Here is a 14437-nt window from a genome sequence, read left to right on the forward strand (position 1 = left end):
GGGGGTGGGGGTGGGGGAAGGATGCGCCCGCGTGTTCGCGGGGAGAGGGGTGGGGGCGCTGGGCCAAGGAGGCTGAGCCGCTGGAGCCTGGGAGGGGAGGCGGGCTGGGTGGGGTGGGGCATGGCGGGGGAAGTGACTCAAGGCCAGAGGCGGACAGGCCCATGGCAGGCAGAGTGGGGGGGAGCGCGGGGAATGGGCGACCCCGGACCGACTGGCGGCGCACGGGACAGGGCGAGGGTGCCGGTGCCCCCAGAACGCGGGGGACGAACCGAGAGGGAAGGCCTAGCTGCTGAGCCCTCCGGGGCAGGGGTCTGACATCTGGACGGAGTGGGAAAACAGCATCCTGCCCTTGGGGAGTCGGGAGGAGCCCAGTCCCATCCAGCTGTGCAAACAGGAGGAGGAGGAGGTCCCAAGCCTACCCTTGGGAGAGGGGCGAGAGGGGTGGTAAAGCCGCCGCCGCGCCGGCCCCCGCGGTGCGGGTTGCGCCAGCCTCCCCGGAGCCCGACGCAGAAACTTGTTGCAAACAAACAGGCGACCGCGGGTGCCCCTAGCAGCCAGCGGCGGAGTGGGTGGGCGGGCGAGAGGGAGGGGAAGGCTGGCGGACGCCGCAGCGAACTGGTGGGCAGACCCGGAGTCGCCGCGTAAGCGGGGCCGGCTCAGTGCGGTGCGGCAGGCGCGGCTGTGCGGCAGCGGAAGTCCTTTGTTGCAGCACAGTCCCTGGCAGAGCCAGAGCCTCTCCGCGCAGCCCAGCCCGAACACCGCGCGCCGCCGCCACTGCAGCTCGCGGCCCCTTCGCCTCCGCCCGCCTTTCCCGTGGGTGATTTGCCTTAAACTCCCTAAAACCTCCGCAGCCCCGGTTCCTGCTGCGGCCGGTGAGTATCTGCCAGTTGTGGGGCTATTTGCGCAACTTTGGCCCGGGCGGGAGGACGCGGGCCGCGGGCCTGGCGGAGTGCGGGGCCGGAGCGGTGCCGACCTGTGCGGGGATCCAGAGCGCGGAGGACGCGCCGCGAGGAGCCGGCGACGGGCGGCTGCCGGGCCGCCTGCTCGATCCCGCCGTTCGCCGGCGCGCCTGGTCCGGGACGTGCGGCCTCCCTAGGTCGGAGGCGAAGCCCCCGTGGAGACTAGTTCCCAAATTAGTTACCTTCTTTTACCTTTCTTTCTCAGTCTTTATTTTTTTGGGGGGGGGGGGAGGGGAGGTGTAGACGGGAGGCGGGAGGACTCGGTTGATTGACGTGCCTAGAGCCCGCTTCTCTCAACTTACAGCTGCGGCTCCTCGGCGGGTGGGAGGGGAAGTGTCCCGGAGCCCGAGGCCGCAGACTTGGGCGCGCTCCGAGGGAGGAGGCGTAAGAGCCGTGCAAATTCTTGCCACGCTCTTTTTCACCCCCTCTTGCCGGCACACATGCTTTTTGTTCAGTAAAAAGTAGTGGGTCTCGGGTTTGGGAATTTTCGGTGGAAAAGATGTTTCCTGGGAAGAACGTGCTTTCGAGTCCAATGGTGGGCGTTTGCTAGAAGTTCTGTTAGTGTTCGGCAAATGTGTTGGGTGTAGATCGGGAGTCGTTACCACTAAAATATGTAGGCTTGGGTCTGAGCTCAGCCACCCTCCCAGTCTTAGGTAAACTAAGCAACGAACGCGTCTGGAAGATCTGAAAGGTTGACATGACCTTTTCCAAATTGGGAGCGTCGGGGAGAGGTCCATGAAAGTCCTTGATGTTTTCTGGGGACAGGTATTTGTATGTGTGTAATAATAACGACTCCAGTCGAGCTTAAACGTGGTAGGTACGCGCAGATTCTCCACTGGCCTGAGTGTATTTCCATACGGTATGTCTCACAGTCTCAGGGCAGGAAAACTTAACAGGAACGATTTTCTCAAACCCAAGGAGTGGTTCCAGCCTTTTTGAGGCGACTTAGAATCAGTTTCATGATTTGAAGTTCAAGGCACTTTGGAGCAGAAATGGTGAAGGATGCAGTTCTCATGTTAACCTCAAAGCAATCACTATCTTCTCCTTTGAAACGAAGAAATTCGATTCTATGAAATTTTGTCAGTGCAAATGGATATGATGGGGAGAATTGGGATACAAAAAAATGAAGCTTGAATGATGGCTGGCCATCACAACCTCAAAACTTTTGATTCACTTGCTGGCTTTCTAATAAAGTCTCAATAACTGAATGGCTTTGGGAGCTAGTTGGGGGCTTCCTCATCTTAGAGAAAATTGGAACGTAGTGGACATGAAACTATTTTCAAAGATCAATAAAGACAGTCTGCAGTAGAGTCTTTAATTAACATCTTACATTCATTTTAAGAGATTTCTCCATTACGACCAAATTTTCAGTGTAGAATAACTCAGGTTGAGTGACCTTTCCTGAAGCCTTTCTATTCTTCCCATTCCAATGGGATGCCCTACTTTGGGGGAGTAGTGGGGGAGCCCTGGTGCATCATTGTCAGAAAAAAAGAAACCATATTTAACCAGGACTTTAGCAGGGCATGAGCACAGTCTCAGCCACTTGCTCTTGACCTTGTGTTTTGATTTCACATTAACAGTGCTAAATTTTTGTACTGTTTCTTTATTCTCTTTTGCCAGGCTCTGGAGAAGATAAGTTCATAGAGCTTTTTAAGAGTGTCTCTGTGTTCCTTGGAGCACCATTTCCTATCCTAATGTGCAGGAGAAAAGAAGTGCCTGCTTTCAGGCCTCTCCTCCTCTAGCCAGGAAAGTGCTAAGCCTTTGCTATTAACCTCTGGCCCAAAGGGGAAATAACCATTTGGGATATAAAGGCAGAAAAGTTTCCGTAGATTTTTATTTTTAAGCTGTAATCTGTTGTCTTCCAAAAAAAATTGAGTTGTATTTGAAAAACACCTGCTTGAGAGGTCACTTCGGTCTCTATAGGATGTTTTCTCTTGATATTTTTTTTCTTGTGCTAGTATATTTTACCCTGAAATATTGACATTGTTATTCTTATATGCTTTTATGCGAACCAAATTAAAAGTGATTCATGTATATTCTTTTTTTTCTCAAAATGGAAATACTTATAAAACCCATGCTCTATGTAAAAATTCAACCTATACTAGAGTACATAAAATATAAAAATGAAAATCATTCTGATTGCCACTTCCCAGAGATAACTGTTAGTAGTCCATACCTTGTTTAAAACAAGAAGAGGCAACATTTGATCATAACTGTGCTGTTGTATATGCCTCACCCTGCCTAAGGATGGTGTGTGATGATTCATGGCCTTATGTTCTCTATTCCCTATTCAGGTTGGTGAGAATTGACTAGGTGGAGAAAAGGAATGTTTTGCATTGGACTGGTTTAAAATTCTATGATCAAGTAACAGACGTGAGCGTTTAAATATAACAGGATTGCTATTTTAAGTTTGTCCTATGAAGTATTTACCTCGGGGGTCTAGTTCTCACACTTTTTCGGGCTAACGATGATGTCCAGCCTCTGATGGGTTGATTTATACTGGCCAAACTGATTTAAAAAACCCAGAAGCTTCATATTTGTAGAGAGTTTCATAATTCCATAGTTGGGAGGCAAGGAGTGGCTATATTTGCCATGAAGATATCCCTGTGCTGATATTCCTGTGCTGATATGGGTGTGAAGGCTTCCCCTTGATCAGTATCTAGAGGTAGCAGCATGCCAAATGTCAAAGAAAGAGAATTCGAATGAAGAAGGGAATTAATGACTGTGCAGTTTTTAGATGTGGCATGGGAGGAGACAGCACATATTTCAGATAGATTTCTAACTATACTTACATTGTGGCTTGTATGGTAACTACAAGAGATCTTAGTCAAAGTACAGAATCATTTATTACTTAGCCTGGCAAGTAAGAAGAATGAGTGTGAAGTGGTTGATGATATTCTGAAAACAAAGCCCCAAAATAGTACATAGAAGTTTAATCACAGCATTATTTGATGTTCGGGACATGAGTTTTTTTACACTACTCTTGCATTGAGTTTAAAATCGTTTTCCAAATAATATTGGAAAATTAAAGAATTAAATCACCAACCAGATTTTTCATTTGTTATCTTTGTGAGGTACACATAATCCTTTTTTCAAGATAACTAAAGAGTTCCATCTCCACTTTACATCTTACAGTATTAGGGAAAGGCTTGTTCTGATAGGCGGTGGGAGTCAGCAGATGGAAGAGGAGATGGGGCGGGGGCAGGGCATTCCGCATGCAGTATGGGGCTGTGTGAGAGTGGGTGACTGGGAGGCTCAGGACGTTCCAAAGCAGCATTTCAGTTAATAGTCATTGCCAGGAAGAGTGTTGTCTGGCTTATAAAAGCTGAAACTCAGGGTTCTGAATCAAGACTCCAGAGTTCGAGTCCCATCTTCTACTTAGAAGATGAGCACTTCAGTATCAACCACTAAACTTATTCACAAAATGAGGATAATGAAAATACCTGTCTCAGGGTTGTTGTGAGAATCAGTTGTTTAATGTATGGGAAATTGCTTTGTAAATTTTTGACCACTATGTAAAAGTTGCCATGATTGAAATAATGCAAAAAATTGAGTGCCTGGCAGGCTCATTCGGTGGAGCATGTGACTCTTGATCTCAGGGTCATGACTTTGAGCCCCTTGGTAGGTTGTAGAGATTACAAGGAAGGAAGGAAGGAATTGATAAGCAAAATAAAACACCTATTTCAACATTTATTCTTTCAAAATTGATCAAATATCAACTAAATGCCAAGCAGTTGTTAAAGGTTCTGGGGGATACAGTGATGACTAAGACAATGCCTTGATCTCAAGGAGCTTCCAGCAAAGCAAGGGAGCCACATAATTATAATCCCTGCCAAGAGTGTGGTGATAGACACAACACTCAGTTTGGATGATACATTTTTTTGTCATCATATAGTTGTAGGTGGGGTCTGTTTTGGAAGCACAGAAGAGGGGCATCTGCATTATCCTGGGATCAGGAAAAAAAAAAAAAAAAAAACTTTCCAAAGAGAGTGAGCTGGACATCGAAAAGGTTCTAAGCAAAGGGAATAGCATAGCATATATGAAAGCATGAAGGCTTTTGCTGTGGTAGGTCCTGGGTATGAAGGGGAATCTTAAAATAGATTGAAGGCTTAAAAAATGAAGTTAAGCTTCTTAGAATGAACACACTTTTTTATGATACTCTTTTTATTGGATTCAGTTTGTTGACTTTTAATTAGATAAGAGTGAAATTTCCAGGGTTTTGGTTGGAATTAAATAAGAAAAAGGTGGCTGTGATTGGAAAAATTGGAGACAATACAAATTAAAAAGATGTGTGTATCTGCTGAGGGAAGGAGCCTGGGTAGCACTTCCCATTGTCTTAGAGCTGCCTCACCAGCTGCTCCTTCAGGAGCATTGACTGAATACTTACTATATTGCACAGAAACAAGCTAACAGCCTTGCCTTCAGTTGGTCATAATCTGGTGGGGAGACCTATGGACAGACACATAGATAACTGTGGTAGCCAATTTTTATTTAGCATTTACTCCTTGACAGCTACTGCCTGTGATAACTCTAAACACTAGGAAGGATTATCATCCCCATTCTCAGTTGAGAGAATTGAGGCACAAATTGCTTATGCAACCTGCTCAAGGTCACACACCTAATACGTGGCAAAGCCAGAATTTGAACCCAGGCAATCTGGTTAGTCTGTGCTTTAACACCTACCTTATGTTACTGTTCTGATGATTAAAATATAGCGTAATAAGTGCAAAATAAAGAGATGATAAAGAGTAATATCAAAACCTAAAATAGTGGGAGAGGGAGGTATTACAGAAGGTTTTCTGGAGGAGGTGATAAACCGATTCTTAGATATGTGGGAGGTTCAGGCAGAAGAACCAATCGGGAATGAATAAAAATAGAGGTAAGAAATACATTAAGTATTTCTTGGGGTGGGGCAGAGTGGAGAGGGCAAGCAGTTTTATGCTACTTGAACATGAAGTTTGAAGCAAGAAGTAGCCAAACATAAGACTAGATGGGTGGACACTGTTGGCTTTGTATGCTTTGCTAAGGAGTTTGTACTTTAGCCTGAGGATATGTGAAGAGAACCATAGAAGGGTTTAAGCAGAATGATATGGTCTGCTTTTTGTTCTTTATTAATTGTTTGAGGGTGAAGGATAGATTTGAGGAATGAGTTAAGGAGCCTGTTGTAATAACGCAGGAGTGATGTTGAGTCCTCAGGAGGGCAGGGAAGGTAGGCATGGAATAGTGGGGCAGTTTTGAGAAATACTAGGAAATTGGTGAGACTTAATAGTTAACTATTAAGGGAGGGAGAAGTCCCAGGTGACTGCCAAGTAGCCTGGGTGATTGGTGCATGGCACTGCCTGCAGAGACAGAGAATAAAGGGGGAGGAGCAGATTTAGGTGGGTCCCGAAGTCACAGAGGCACTTTGGAATAGATGTAAGTTCCACAAAATGAACCCTAAGAATACCGAGAATACCAATGCCACGTGCAAAAAAAGTGACTTCCTGGTAAAGCTGCTTTTTGCTGAGAGAAGCCTACTGTTCACATGGTGCTCTCTAGTGGTCAGAAGATGCCATGTTGCCTCTTTAAGATGAACAGATCAAAATTTAGAGACTGCCTGGATTAAATACTTTTCTACTTCTTTTTTTCTTTAAGATTTATTTATTTATTTGACAGTGTGTCGAGCATGAGTGGGGGAAGGGGCAGAGGGAGAGAATTCTGAAGTGGAATCATGAGCATGGAGCCTGATGCAGGGCCCAATCCCAGGAGGACCCTGAGATCATGAGCTGAGTGAAACCAAGAGTCCGATGCTTAACCATTTGAGCCACCCTGGTGCTCCTTGCTTCTCCTTCTGGAGGGAGAGAGAAATATTCCAGAAGCCACTATGTTCACTTTGCTTTCTATGTGGATAAATTTATTTCCTAGACCTAGCTGCTTACCTATAGTAACAACTCACTTATTCAGAAGTTATTTGGTTGGCAACCTCAGCTACCCAGTCCCCTGGCCAGAAACAAGATTTAAAGCAAATTAAAACAGCATGAAAGCAATTAAAACAGATGAAACAAAGTGCAGGAATTAAAATCTTATCTTACAGATCACTTCCCTAGGTCCTCTCAGAAAAATTATGTAAATTCAGCTTCAGTGAGTTTTTGTCTATTTCATAACCCATAACAGATTGAAATGGTGGGCAGCGGGGGATCAGCACCCTTTTTAGAAGTGATAGCTGTTGGCTTGACAAGCAAGGAGGCAGAAAAATACTAACCAGCCAACAAACCACAAACTCCCAAAGCACAACAGTCTCAGGCCATTTTGTGTAGGTGCAAACAACCCTTGCCAATTTGAATAGCTCCTGTATTTCGGTAAAACATGATGCAGAGGAGAAAGCAGACAACCAGTTGGTTCTGTACTCAGGGACCAGGATTGAAGAGCCAAGGGCCTTTAGTCAGCCACTAAAACTGGAAGTGACCTTGAGCATGTCTCTGAACCTCTTAGGGCCTCTGTTTTCTCATCTATAAAGCATCGGGTTGAACTTGATCACTTTGTAAAATTCTGTGAACTATGTTCGCAATGATGACATTAATACTTAAGGAAAATTGTATTATGCTTGACTAAAAAGGCAAGAAGAAATTGTTGTCTCTAATTGATATGAGAACTCTGAGGATTATGATTATCCTTATATTATAGATGAGAAAAACGGGTTTAAAGAGGTAAAGATGTTTTCTCATAGCTAAATAAGTGGTAGAGTTGGTATCCAAATCTGTTGGTGCCTGCTTCCTGAGCTCTTTTTAATACTTCCATTTGAACAAGCATGCATTGAGTGCCAACTATGTGGTCAGTGTGTACTAGGCACAAGGGTAACAAAGGCCATTAAGTCTCATCCTTGCCCTTGACCTTTGGAGGTCAATGAGGTAGGCATTGCTGTATGATACCTCTTTTAGTACAAATGATAAAAGTCATGCTATAGCACTGTTAGGACTGATGTAAAGCTACATTAGGGTTTTAAAAGATTTTAGGGTGTGAGCATAGAACCGACTCACCATTTATAGCATTGTTTCTATGGGAATATGTGTTTCAAGTTTCAAATAACTAACTTAAAAATAAAGTTTTGGAACATAACCCAATTATAATTTCAGAACTCCCTGTGCTAAGTACTGTATTTACAGTCTAATAACCAGCCAGAATGCCTGTTCTAAAAAGTGAAAAAATTTTAACCTTGATTGTGTCTGTCATTTAAGTGCCTTGAAGTAAAAGTTTTTAGGAGCATCTACAAAACTGGTTCTTCCTGGAAATTTCAAGAAGAAAACCTAAAGAACTTAATTAAGTTTAGACATTGGACCGTATACTCTGGAAAATCGTATTCTAGGAAATAATTTCGCCAGAGTGACCTTATTTTTATAGGTGACAAAATCACTGAGGCCATGATCTCAGGCTCAAGAGTCCTATTGCTTGTGTTCTAATCCCACCAAGTCCTCTGTGGCCTCACAGAAGTTATATAACATTGTGTACAAATACACGTTATATATACACACACACACACACACATATATATGTATGCATATGCACCCCTCCACACACACACACCTGCTTAGACTAGAGCCTGACCGTTGATAGTAAGGCTTAACAAATATTGGCTATTCCCATTATTGTTGTATTACAGTTGTCATTTACTCTACCTCCATATACCAGTTCGGTAAAGCATATCTGCTTTCCCTCCCATTACATTTTCATGCTTTTGCTTATGCTGCTGTGCACCCCTCTCCCAGTTCTTTACCTACACGCTTATGCAGATACCTGAAATGCCTTTCCCCTTGCCTTCTATTTTTCTCTATGCTACTTATTCATTAAGGTTTCACTCAAGTCCTACATCCTTCCTAAAGCTCACTGTTCTAGTACAATCATGCTTTTTCCCCCCTCTAACTCTTGCTGAACTTTATTCAGTATAATTTAATACCTAATTATTCTCAGATTGTTTCTTGGTTCAAAATTTAATCCTCGTATGTAATTGGCTCTATGTTTACCATCCTTCTCCACCCTCTACTTCAATGCTTTATGCAGTGTTAGGAACGTGTAGGTATTCAACACATTCTGATACTCTGATTTATTAACATAAGAGAATCCTTTCATTTCACTTGGGGCCTTTTTTTTTTTTAATGTTATGTTAGTCACCATACAGTACATCATTAGTTTTTGATGTAGTGTTCCATGATTCATTGTTTGCGTATAACACCCAGTGCTCCATGTAACACGTGCCCTCCTTAATACCCATCATCTCGGGCCCTTTAAAAGGATTGTCTATAACCTTCAAATTAAATCCATATACCTATATCCAATCATATAAGGCACAGAAATAGGTATGAGAAAATGAATGTATATACCTAAATGATCTTTCAGATCCAAAGGTAATTGTTAGTAGTGCAGAGATTGGGGCACTGAATCAAGAGTCTAATGCTAGGCTCTGCTGCAGATTCTCACTGAGGCTATGCAAATTGTCCCCAGGAGAGCCTCCTTGGTCTTTGGCAAACATTAAAAAAAGGAGATTATTTGCTTTACAGAAGGAGTCACTCCAAAATTGTAACTAAGTTATTTCTTCATTCAGTTCATATGCTCATTTATAGGCCCTTCAGTTATCATTTGACTAAGGCAGAGGCAAAAGAAACTTTCAGCAAAGCTGTTTTTTCCAATTTAAGAGATTTATGGTGATGAAGGAAACGTATTTCTGATACTGTGTCAGTGAGAAATTTACTGAAATAGCTTACACGGTATAACTTAGGGAACACGTCTACTGAATAAGACTGGATGCACCTCTACAGATAAAACAGCATTGTAGGTAGAGTTCAGATGTGGGTAGGCGCTTATGGAAGAGCACCCGGCCAGTAAACCCTGTATTAAGGACTCCTGCCCAGTCTTTGCTGAGTGTTCTTTGCAGAAGGGCACATTACATAATCCCAGGTGGTTCGTGCCCACCTGGGTGGTCAGGAGTCTGTCCTGTAATCCTAGTACCTACTTTACCACAGTTAACTATCCCCTTGATACACTGTTTAACAGTCTTAGATCTTTGCCCTTCTATGAAATAAGAATGTTGGACCAGATTAGATCTCTCTGAACTAAAAAATCTGTGGGTATCTAAATTAATATGCTGAATGCACTTGGCGGCTGTTTTTGAATGAGATGAAACTGTCAAACTAAAAATTTTAAAAATCAGTGTAAAATGTTTGGCATCACCTAACTCCTTTCTCTTCCGGGAGAACTGCATGCATACAGATATCCTTCTGGCCTTAGAACCCTTGGCTTCGGATCACATTGGAAGTCCTACTCCTGCAGTCCTTGACTTCTAGCTGTAATAAACTTGTTTCACCAATGATACAGCTAGTAACACAAAAGCAATCACAGATTTCAGTTACAAAGAGAAGAACAGCTAAACCCTCACGCGCTGTTGGTGGGGATGCAACCTGGTGCAGCCACTGTGGGAAACAGCATGGAGGTTCCTCAAAAAGTTAAAAATAGAACTACCCTATGACCCCTCAATTGCACTTTTGGGTGTTTACTCAAAGAATACAAAAAGACTAATTCTTTTTTTTTTTAAGATTTTATTTATTTGAGAGAGAGAATGCATGAGCGGGGTAGGGTCAGAGGGAGAAGCAGGCTTCCCACTGAGCAGGGAGCCCGATGCGGGACTTGATCCCGGGACTCCAGGATCATGACCTGAGCTGCAGGCAGTTGCTTAACCACCTGAGCCACCCAGGCACCCCAAAAACACTAATTCAAAGGGAAATATGCACCCCTGTGATTAGAGCAGCATTACTTAGGATAACCAAGATATGGAAGCAGCCCAAGTGTCCATTAGTTGATAAATGGATAAAGAGGATGTGGTATATATACACAATGGAATATTATTCAACCATAAAAAAAATGAATTTTTGCCATTTGCAATGACATGGATGGCGCTAGAGAGTATAATGCTAAGCGAAATAAATCAGAGAAAGACAAATAACAGATGATTTTATTCATATGTGGAATTTAAGATACAAAACAAATGAGCAAAGGGGAAAAAAAGAGAGGCAAACCAAGAAACAGACTCTCAACTCTAGAGAACAAACTGATGGTTCCCAGAGGGGAGGTGGGGGGGGGCATGGGTGAAATAGGTGATGGGGATCAAGGAGCGCACTTGTGATGAGCACCAGGTGTTGTATGCAGGTGTTGAATCACACCTGAAACTAGTATAACACTTGTATGTTAACTTTACTGGAATTAAAATAAAAAGAAGAACAGCTAAAATAGAAGCAATCCTTTTATTTAAAACGTTTGCAAGCTTTACTATAAGATAAAGTTAAGGTTCTTTTGGTAGGATTATTAAGGATATCAAAAAATTGAAAGGAGAAAACTGCTTTTGGAATTTGAGTGAAATTGTTTTTAATTAAGTGAATGAATTTTTTAAATTTTAATGCAAAAATTATTCCCAAGAGATAAGCTCTAAAAGTCTCACAGGAATTTAGATCCCTCACCCCTGGTTCCATGCCCTTCTGTTTTCTGGGGGTTTGTTTTGTTTTGTTTTGTGTTATTAGTTGGCCTTCTCCAGGCTTTTCTGAGTGAGGTGTAACAAGAACAAAGTTGTTGGCACTACTATGTGTAGGACTGCTATGAACAGTTACCCTACCTTTGAAAGTCCATTTTACTGGAACGTGGATGTTTGCGTAATGAGGTCAGCCTAGAAGCTGTAGCGTTAGCATGAATTTTGTTCAGCCTCAAGCTCTGAGGGGAAGGTAGGGATGTAGAGAGACATCTGAAGACAGTGGGATTCACACCCACGCTTTTCTGACCCAGAGCCCTTCTTCGTTCTCTCCACCAGAGCATGGTGCCTTCTTCCACAGCGGAGGTACTTTACTGAATACATGTTGACTGAAGTCACTGATGTAGAAAAAGTCAGGATTCTCCTCAGTGATGGCTCCTCGAGATCACAGAATACTGGTGCTATTGTCGATCCCTGGCACTTTATGTATAGCGTCTGGCATCCAGAGCACTCCGTGCATATTTGTTGCATTAACAGATGTGCATTAAAATGCCGTTGATGCTCCTGTTTTTGTGTTTTGCTTAGGTTAACACAGAATTTATTTTTACTGCCGTAATTGAATTGTGGCTACAGCCGTAGCAGTGCCTGTCACATTGGTGGTGTATGTCGTTGCACCAGGTTTGGTGGCTGGCCATAAAACTGCTTTCCATTAGATTAGAAGAGTTCTTAGAACTTTTAAGCTCTTTATGTCATTATTTTAAGCACAGGAGATTTAAAACCTGAAAGTCCTTGCAGATTAACTGCTGGCTTTCTTCTACTGGACTCCTGCTTAGAAGGAAATTTTAAGGTTATCTAGTCAAACTTAGCTCCTGATGCTTGGATAAGCAACTGCCAGTCTTACTTCCATTAATTATCACATGTCAAGAACTGTATGTTTTACACATTGCTTCTACAAATCCTCATGTTTGATGTGTTATTTGACATATTATTATCCCCACTTTGACAGTTCAGGAAACTTGGGGTCAGTGAAGATAAATAAGGTGGCAAAGCCAGATTGGAACTCAGGTCTTTCAGATCCAAAGCCTGTGTTCTTTTCCTTGTATTATACTGTCCTCAGTGACATTTCATCCCTCTTCCATACAGGGCATCCATTGTCCTCCAAAAGAGTTTGTTTCATTTTTTAACAACTCTTATTACTAAAAATTTTTTTTGAGATAACATCTATCCTTCTGCCTCTTTCTCTTTATTACCCATTAAAGTTCTCTCTGAATCCCACAGAATGACTATAGACCTAGAAATTTCATCTTATATAAAATGGGTTTAGGGTCAGCATTTGTGTGTGTGTTTTTCTTTTTTTTTTTTTTTCACCCTTTAAGGTTTTGTTGTTTGGATTCGTTTTATATACTTTTTAAAGGCCACGTGATAGTGAATTTTAGGTAGTGGATTTACCTTGGTAAAGGTGGATTTACCTTGGTTCACTTACAACTCCCTTATTACCAGGCATTTCAATTTATAAATAACATTGATGAGTATCTTTGTGCATATATTGCTTTTTGTATTTAGGTACATACTGAGCATTCTTCCTCATTGGGTACAGACATCTGATTTACAGAAGGTTGAAAAGGTTGAAAGATTGTATCTATTTGACATGCTTCACCTGGCTTACAAAAATGGTACAGTGGTTGCAATTTTAAGAAGGCAGTAGGTCTCTGGGCGCCTGGGTGGCTCATTTGGTTAAGCGACTGCCTTCGGCTCAGGTCATGATCCTGGAGTCCCAGGATCAAGTCCCGCATCGGCCTCCCTGCTCGGCAGGGAGCCTGCTTCTCCCTCTGACCCTCCCCCCTCTCATGTGCTCTCTCTCATTCTCTCTCTCAAATAAATAAATAAAATCTTTAAAAAAAAAAAGAAGGCAGTAGGTCTCATTATAGGCCACCTTCCTTTCTAGAGGCACATCCCTGGCTGTGCAACTCTCTGTCATTAGGCAGGAAGAACAGGAAGAAGGAGGTAGGATAGGTCTTCAGGTAGTGGGGAAAAGGGGTATGTAATCCACATGTGATCTGTGATGAGCAGATAAAAAGCAAGTGGAAATAAGCTGTAGATACCTCTTAATTACCACTGCAGGGATTCAAGGATTTGGGGACTGAAGAGTGAACATTTTATTTCTCTGAACAGCTTGTTAAATGTTCTTTTTATGCTCAGATTGTGTAGGAACTTGTTTTAGGTAGAAGATAGATTCTGAAGTTTTATGTATACAGATTAAAAATTGAGGTTAAAATTGGATCTTATTTTAGTTTTATAATATAACGGATAGGGCTTCTAATGCTTTTAATGTTTTCCTCTCCCTCTTTACCCAAAGTCAACTCACTACATTAATATTATTTATAATGTCTACCATATGTTCAGTGAAGAAAACTAGTTGCAGAAAGGTATATATAGAATGATACCATTTAGGGGGTGCCTGGCTGGCTCAATTGGTTAAGCATCTGCCTTCAGCTCAGGTCATGATCCCAGAGTCCTGTGATCAAGCCCTGCGTCGGGTCAGGCTCCCTCTCTGCGGGGAGCCTCCTTCTCCCTCTGCCTGTAGCTCCCCCAGCTTGTGCTCTCTCTCTGTCAAATAAATGAATAAAATCTTTAAAAAAAAAAAAAAGGATGATACCATTTAGGTTAAGAAAAAACAGACACACACACCGCAAGAGCAAAAACTATGTACTTGGGCACATCATAGGTACTCAATATCCTTTGACTCTGTATGGATACATATAAACAGATCTGAAGATACACAATCCAGAGTGTTTGGAGATGTTACCTCTGCGAAGAGGTATGTGACCTAAGGTGTGTTTTTATTCTATTTACTTACATATTTTAATTTCTTGCACATGTTACTTTGTATACTTTTTTTAACAATTAAAAAATGAAGAAAAATTTACCATTTAAGGATAGACACCTCCTTCCCTAATGGATCCACTGCCTTGTTATACCCTAAAGTGTGCAT

General features: G+C 42.5%; 1 protein-coding gene across 3 annotated transcripts in view; it reads left to right on the forward strand.

The window, feature by feature from the left end:
* The first annotated feature begins 153 nt into the window (after positions 1-153).
* ZBTB1 (zinc finger and BTB domain containing 1) overlaps positions 154-14437 on the forward strand; it is a 32258-nt gene continuing 17974 nt past the window's right edge. For 2 of the 3 annotated variants that reach the window (XM_045901026.3, XM_045901024.3), the window contains exon 1: positions 156-872. The gene's annotated coding sequence lies outside the window, so the exon portion shown is untranslated. Of the gene's footprint in view, positions 873-14437 lie in introns of all 3 variants that reach the window. The other variant, XM_064571163.1, reaches the window with a different exon arrangement.

Source organism: Mirounga angustirostris, unplaced genomic scaffold, assembly GCF_029215605.1.
Source record: "Mirounga angustirostris isolate CCGP_5_RB_7025 unplaced genomic scaffold, mMirAng1.0.hap1 SCAF_9, whole genome shotgun sequence".
Classification (NCBI taxonomy): Eukaryota; Metazoa; Chordata; class Mammalia; order Carnivora; family Phocidae; genus Mirounga; species Mirounga angustirostris.